This window comes from Numida meleagris, chromosome 7 (genome assembly GCF_002078875.1).
Source record: "Numida meleagris isolate 19003 breed g44 Domestic line chromosome 7, NumMel1.0, whole genome shotgun sequence".
Taxonomy (NCBI): Eukaryota; Metazoa; Chordata; class Aves; order Galliformes; family Numididae; genus Numida; species Numida meleagris.
The window spans coordinates 15,963,600-15,971,868 of record NC_034415.1 but is presented as its reverse complement, the minus strand read 5'-3'; the positions used below and the strand labels follow the sequence as shown (position 1 = coordinate 15,971,868).

Below are 8,269 nucleotides of genomic sequence, written 5' to 3'. Positions count from 1 at the left end.
AACGGAACGCGGCCGCGTGTGGCACGGCGCCGTCCTGGCGGCGGGGAGCTGCCCCGGGGCGCCGCCACGGGCCGCGGCTTCGGGAAAGGCGCTTTAACGACGGGCTTGGGAAGTCCTGCGTGAGGTTTGCTCTTCCTTTTCTGTTGGAAAGCCCTGCAGAGTGACGGCTGCCCGGTCAGTGACGCTTGGCTTGGTTACCGGTGCCGCAGAACTCGAATGCGATGCACAGTGCTGAAGGATCTCAAGGGTGTGTGGAGCACGTACCCGCGCAGCCGGTCTGTGCGCCGGGGCGCTCAGCGCAAGGTGGGAGGCCGGTGCGCGGGGGGCTGGCTGACAGGTTCTGCTGGGGTGCTGTCCCACATTGTTCGGCTTATTAACGTTCATAACCACAAGCGCTTCAAGTTTGTAGGAATCAAAGCACCCTTATAATGCTGAACTTGAGTTCGAACTCCGAGCGGGCTGTGAGTGCCACGGGAAGCTTCCCCCCGGGCTTCTGGCACGGCCAGAGCCGCGTGGCTTGGCTGAGCTGGGCTGGCTGAGCGCGCTGGGACCTCGCGGCTCTGCACTCCTCTCCCATCGAGCTCCTGGAACTGGCTGTCGGAGGCCGGAGCCCTGCAAGCGGCATCGCTCAGCTTTTCAAGTTATGGGACGGTTGTGCTCTGCGTAATTTGCAGTTGAAAATGTGTCTTAATTATCATCAGGGCATAATCACAAGAGTTGTGAACAAAATTTTGAGGAGGAGAATGAGAGAAATGGAAAGTCAGTTCCAAGCACGTGTTGATGCTCAGGGTACAGAGGTCTTGTGTATCTGCCTACTTTAGACTGGTTGGGGTCAGCGGCTTCGGTCCATCCATTACTGGCACAGTTACCTTTGGGAAATCCAGCTCCTGGCATTGGGAGGGTTGGCATAATGCAAAGTGAGAATAGAGTATTGCTGGAGAGACTTCCTCTGCAATATATATATAATGGATATGAATAAGTTAAACATTTAGAAGATTAAAATACAGAGCTCATGCTATTGTAGGAAAAGCATCTAATTATTGTGTTCTGCTGATTTTATTTCATAAGGAGAAAGGAGAACTTCTGTAAACTCTCTTGAAGGTATGATGGAAAGATTTCCTTACCAGTGGTTCTCTAAAACCTGCCTAACGAGAGGAAAAAAGTCTTTCTGTAACAGCTTTGAGCTCAGGTTCTGTTTTTTAACTTGAGCGTATGCTTTGTTAAAGAGCTTCTCGCTGTCTGAATGTCTCCTTTTTACATATTTGGTATATATTTTATGACTGGCGAATGTTAATGTTTCATTGCAGAAATCACTTGACAGTGTTGATGGTATTACTACAGAGCTGCAATATGGAAAATGGTTTTCTCTGAGTCAAACTAATGAGCTGGCCTAATGCACTTCCATCCTTCTCCCTGTCCCCTTCAGAGTGGCTCTGTGTGTGAAGAAGCATTCATGCTGTGGTGTGGTGGTAGCAGAGCGGATCGGGTTGTGCGTCAGTGGGCTCCTGGTGTTGGGAGTGCTACGGCATGTCATGTGGTTTGGGTGCTGGGTTTTGAACTTTGCGTGTTTGTGTGAATACATCGGGTGATGAATTGTCATCCTGGAAGTTGTGAGGATTAGCCTATGGCTAGGAAAAAGGAATGAATTCAGATCTGATAGCAAATAGAATAATTCTGCAATCTTATCGGCAGGTCTAAGAGCATTTGGTCAGACTTTCTGACTGGGTTTCGTTCAGTTTCTTCACAACTGGGTAACTGCTGCTTCTGTACCGAGCAGCTGGTGCGAGGCTCAATTTCTGTTCAGCATTCTTAAGCACCTTACCTGTGACATGAACTTGGAGTGTGTTTCTGGGGGAAGAAAGAGAGGGAACCTCTTTATTCCTCTAAGTGTGATTCCCTTATGTAAGTGAATTTCAGTCACCATTGGAAATTTTTAATTTGAGAAGTATAGAAAAAGAAGCACACGGCCATCATAAATGCTTATGTTGCATCTTTCTCTCTGACAAAATTGTGATCATAATACTGTTTTAAAATGTATGTGTAAACTCATGGTTTTCTTCATCATGTGAAAGAGACCTCTAATTCAAAAATAAAGGAAATATTTGTTGTAACCCTTTGCTGCAGTTGGACTTGTTATGCTCTTTACAGACGGTCTGTGGGGGTGAGATCACAAGCAGGGCCTGTCACAGTCCTATTTCCAGTATTTTTAGGTGACATTTGTACATACAGCTATTAATTGTTCATATTATTTTCCAGTTTGCACATTACAGGCAGCTGAATTGACAGCCTGGGAAGGCTGTGGCCAGTCAGGACTTCATTGCTTTCAGTGAAGCCAGCGGTGCGCTGCAGTGGCTTGCTGAGGGAAGGCCTGTGGGGTTGGGCAGGCAGGGCTGCTCTTCTGAGGGGCGGGAGTCGCATCGGACTGCTCAGTGATCCTTAGGTATTGGCCTCGTCTGAGTGAGATGTAGCGCAGCAGGGATCGGGCTGAACAGCTCTGTGACTGTCTGGATGATTCCTTCTGACACTGTTGAAGCACAGGTCAGCTCTACAGCTGGAGCACTTCTACAAAGTGCTAACAAACTTCTGGCTGATTATGTGTTATTTCAGTATGTAAAAGGCCAAGATTCTTTTCCTGAACCGAGGAAAATAAATGCAATTAATCATTAATTGATTGCCAAGTTACGAGGCTGCGTTATTTTTTTTTCTTTCATCAGTTGACTCTGCTGGAGTGATGCTGTTCTAAGCACCATGCAGATACATAGCGAACCTCTGCTCCTCTGCAGTTGAATGTTTTAACTTCTGAAGCTTTCTAGAAGTCTGTGTGTGTGTGTTTTGGGGATGTTAAACTAATTTATTTATTTTTCCTTCATTTGGAAAAAAGCCCAACTGTCACTAGGTTTGCCAGTTGCGTATGTTTGGAAAATCACCCGGAAAATTTTTTAAATCGTCCCTCATAATATAGCATGCATGCTTCCTTAGTGTATTATTTATACTGAGATCCCATTTTTAAACAGTTGTTTGATTGTTGGTAGCTCTGGCTATGCACAGCTATGCAAATAATTTACCAGCATTTCTTTAAAATATAACTCCGTTGCCCAATTGTTATTATTTTCTTCTGAGCAGCCTGAGGCACTCTTTCAGAAGCTCTTTTCTCATATGCCGTGTTTCCAGAAATAGGAGTTCTAATGCTGCTTTCTCACTGTAACTACAGCCAGTGAACGACTCTCGCACTTTGCCTTGCTGGTGCCCTCGTGCTTTTTCGTGTAGTCCCCTTCATGTTCCCCTTCACCATTCCCCCTCTCATCCCAGACACTTTGGAACAAATTTGAAACCACTTCCATACTACACTTGTACTTCCCTTTGAAAAGTGTGCAGTAGAGCAGTTGTATAAACCTTATTTTATTTTGTTTGTAATTTTATACTTGTTATTTTACTGGGGATGAATATTGCAGGTGCAGCTATTCCTTTTTCCTCAGAATTTGGTACTGCCTGAATTCCGACTGATACGGAATGGTGCATGCTCTCAAGCACATCCCAAGACCATTCAGCCTTGCTAAAAGGCTCTGAGGCTTGATCTCACCCTTTCTGCTGGCACTCCAGTAACTCTGTTTTCAGCAGTGAAGATAAAACAGGAGCTGCTGTTCTCTGTTTTTTTCCCTTTCTCCTGTTCTGTAGGGCTGCACGTAAGAAACTTCAGTATTATCACATGTAGTTTGCAGGCCTTATACTTTTAGTAAAAAAAAGATTTAGTGATGTGGTGAGCACTCTGCCTTTGCTTCTAATAACTCTTCACGGCAGCATCTGATATCTGGCAAGGGGATATTTTTGTTAAAGATATTTTGAGGGTAGTTCTTAGAAATGAAATGGACCTGAGAAACCAGATAGAGCACACAGCTCTTGTCTCTCGTGCCATGTACTGTAGAGGATGAGGTAATCTCCAGAGAAGGCACTGTCTTTCTAGATTCTCCATTGGAAGAGGCCAGACTTAAATTACTACATGTCTACGTATGTTGCTTTTTAATGTATGAAGTTGTAGGAGAGCAAAAAGAGCTGAAATACCATCTTCAACAGAAACCCCAAGAAAGAACCATGGCTACAGTCAGCTGCATAGGATAGAAAAGGCTTCTTGAACTGCCATGGAATGCAAGTACCACATTCTTTGTGAGTTAGCACAGTATCGCAGGTTTGGTAATAGTAGCTATGCAGTAGGGAATTAGTTCAAGGCTGTGAAACTCAATAGCAAATCTGTAAAGGACTTTGTCCTGTGCTTCCATAGGTTTGTTTTCTACAGAAGAAGAGAGATTGGGTTATTTCAGTAATGCAATACATAGCCGGTTTCAGTGATGTGCTTGGCACTGTAAAAGTGGAAACAACTACTGGAAATCAGAAAGTCATTTTTAATGACTTTGTTTACTCTGTGATAAAGCAACTAAAACCATGATATTATGGTATAGTGCTGTTAATGCTCCCTCTGTTTTTCTGCCTCTGAGCACAGAGGAAGTAGCTAGAATTTTTGTGTAATTGTGTGAGTGGAAGGAGGTGATCATCAAAGGAACCGTTTAAAATTAAGCAACACCTAAAGAAAACCACAGACCCCCAGATTCTCCACTAAATTTAAACCAACTGATCATGCATTTTATATAATGTAAATGTGTATGTACGAATACACACATCATATATGTTTGCTTGTATATTAAAAAAAAATGACACCCCAAACAGCTCCTGGTAAACTACTTAAGCTTTGGAATTAGAGAAACAGGTTAGAAAATCCTCTCCAGTTTAACTTGTACATCTGAAGTGAAGCAAGATTTAGGTTTTTTTCTTTCTTTCTTAATTCAGCAAAGTGATGCATTTGCAGATGGATTCTTTTCTTGTGCTTGGCTTTGTATTGCCCTGACTGTTGAAGTTAGGGATATTTGAGCAGATCGTGAGCAAGTCAACTTTGTATCTACTGACTGGCAACTGTGAGTCACCGCTCACTTGTGGTTATTCTGTCCAGACTGATCTTGTGTTCAGCTAATGAGTGCCTTTCCCCAATTTCTTGTTCCTCTTCAGGAAATAGATGGCTTTTGCATATGGAATAGTCCACATATGGCCACTTAATTGGGTGAAAATGCAGCCACTTTTTGAAATTGTATGCAATCTGTAGTCGTTGTTCGTATGAAATGTATTTAAACCTTGTCAAAACAGTGTTAAAACAGCGGTACTTTGTTTGAAATGTGGTGCTATTTCCTTGTTTATATATTTTAAATACTAACCTAGTAAGTACGATGAAAGTGCCATGAAGAAAAATAGCTGAACAGCTGTATTTCTGGTTGGAAAAGCTATTGCAGATAAAAGTTGTAGTGAAAAAGGGAGTCAGTGCCGAGTGAGGCATCTGAAGGCTGGCCAGCTGGTTCAGCCTTCCCTAAACACCTACCGACCTTGGCTGCAGCCTGTCCTGGCAGCAGCATCTCATCTGAACCTTCTGCTGTGCCTGCTGCATTTAACTGCTCCCTGAAAACTTGTGGCCCAGTGGAGCTGCAGCGTCTTGGGAAAGGCCACATTGAGAGAAACCTTCTGCCTTATAGGGGAGGGAAGGCACCCCTCATACGTATGTGTGACAGGAGTGTGCTGGCTGCCGGGACACCTGTGTTGTTGCAGATTTTGCCCTGGCATGTCAGAGGTTGGCTTTGTATTCAGTGTTCTCGTGTTCCCCAGTAATGAATTGCTATGTTTTAGCTTCCTATGGGCAGAAATATTCTCTTTATATCACAGAGGCATTGTCTGCAGGAAGCCAAACTATATCTGTGTGTCTTTCTATTCTCTCTGGTATTCAGTATGTTACTGTTCTTACTCTGCGGTATCCCAGTGTTACTGTGCTCCAGTAATGTTACTGCTGTAATAATTATTATTCAAGCCTTCCAGTAGTGATAAAATCTATGGTGAGTAGCTAGGAGTCTAGGGCAGTCAGAGAATAAGATAATTACATTGCAAAAGTACTTGCAAAGAATCTGTCCATCACTTAGGCCCTGTCTTTTATCTGCCTTCCCTTACGTCCGTCCCCTCTTTATATCTGGTTAGAGTTTAAAATGACTGACAGCTGACATCCAATTTTTTCAACTTGCTGTTTAATTCAGAATACTAATTTGTGTTGAAACATATGTAAAACTTAAGTGCTGTTTTGATAAAACAGCTTTTGATGATTTTGAAGTGTTTATGCAAACCTTGTGCATAATTGCTGTAAAACTGTAAGGAGTGTGGGGATGGGATCTTAGGTTTCTTAAATTAAAATACATATATTCCCCATTTACTTCTGAAGCTTTTCTTTTACTCTCAAAAGATCTTGTTTTATTTTTCTGTTTTATATATAGGCATAAACATATAAAATACACAAGGGAGAATAAGGAATATATATATAATATAATTACAAAAAATAAATGTATAGATGTATATTTCTCAGCCTCTGTGTATATATGTTTCTGTATTGTAATATAGGACTGATCTTTTGAAGACAACAGATTGAAAGGCAGTACTATTTCATTACACTTTGACAAAGGTGCAAAGAGGCTGTTGAGAGCATGCAGAAACTGGTAACAACTGAGCAGGGATGACGCTTGCTCCTCTGAGTTTCTGGAAAGTGGGAAGGAATTTCCAGCTAATTTAGTTTTATTTTTTCCTCCTGAATCTTTTGCCTGGGTGTCTTTGCATTTTGAATATTTCTGTTATCTTTGCTGTATTTGTTGTTTCTGAGCATATTCAGAGTGATTGCAAAAATAGCGTATCTGTTTTTTCTTTGAAATATTCGTGTTTCTGTGCATTGAGCCTGTGGGGGCTTTGGAGAAGATTTTGCAGTAGTAGAAATCTTTTTGCAACACATGGCATTTGCAACGTCTTTTAAAACACAAAATATTAATCAGCAATTGATTAGGGTCAGGGACAAAGGGTTATTGTAATTCTGAAAAGGACTTCCAAATTTAGAGTCATAGGGAATGAAATTAAAAAGTCTGATGTGAAAATGATAGAATCTTACTGTGACATGTTACGCAGACCAAGCTGTGTCACCGGAACAATGCAAAAGCTGTTGAGGACTTGTGACTCCTTTAGCGTTTGAATGACAGGTAAATTGGGGAGCAGGAAATAACATTTTGCAAGATCTGATTTCAGGGGATGGATTCCTTCAGAAAACAGGGATTAATTTTTACAAAAGCTGAAGCCAGTCACATCCTTCTTTTGTCTGTGATAAAAGTAGTGTGTCAGAGGGCATGCTGAACCACAAGGACATAAATAATAGGCCTCACCTGTTGGCCTAAACTCTGTTGTTATATTCTCAGACAGATTCTTGATCATGGATACAAGAACAGTGTTTGTTTTTTTTATGGTACACAAAATATCTGGCTTCTAGAAACAAAGTCATGATGCCAGATATTTTGTATCCCAGTGGTGGATGGGGAACTTCGTAGATAGAATCCTATTTCAGCAGCGCTCCCATTGATAACTTCGCAGTGAAAAGTTTCAGCGTCTCATTTGTCAGCACGCCCTCAGCTGTGTTTGCTCTTAAAATGTACTTTCCCGGTGAAATAGGTATTATTGCACGCTCTTCCTGATGCATTACTGGATGGACTGCATGAGATGCCACAGCGCTACAGTGGTTTCCCTTAACCAAGTTAGTGCCTCTGGGAATATTGAACATCATGGCGCTGTTGTTTGCTCCTCCTTTATTTTTAACTTACTGTCGGGAAGAAAAAGTAAAGTAAAGCTACAGAGGCCTTCCCTTTTTCTTGAAAATAATTTAGTCTGTTTTAAAATAGATTTTCAGGTAAACTAACCATTTTCTGTTACCTTTGATGCTGCCAACAAGGCAATCTTTTGAAGATCCGGTGCCTAATAAATGGTTGCTGTCTTATGAGGAAGCGATTAGATCTTGCTGTCCAATTTGATGCCTTCAAAGTGTGTGAAGTAGAATTGGACGAAATATTTTTTTGAATATCATTCCATTTACAAAGGTGGCATTTCAAGAGTAAATATGTATTTTCTTTTTGGAGAATGGTCTAGCTTACAAAATACCCTTTTGGAATGCAGTCATTTAGTAAGACCAGAATATTTTATGGCTTGACTGTCTTCTAATTTCTGTTGAACTCTATTTACTGTGTACTTCTGGGCTTCCCTCCTGTATCCCTCTTAAGTTTTTCATACTAACATGCTGCTTGTGCAGCTGCTGTGGTTTGAACAAAGCTAAAACTTCCAGCATCTCCTTTATTTTTTAATAGGACCTTTTTGAGGTTTAAGA

At 41.7% G+C, this 8,269-nt stretch overlaps 1 long non-coding RNA gene across 1 annotated transcript; it reads left to right on the top strand.

Moving 5' to 3' along the window:
- LOC110402505 lies at positions 7-2,111 on the top strand. The gene is made up of 2 exons (XR_002441147.1): positions 7-303; positions 410-2,111. It is a non-coding gene; the product is annotated as an uncharacterized LOC110402505 (long non-coding RNA).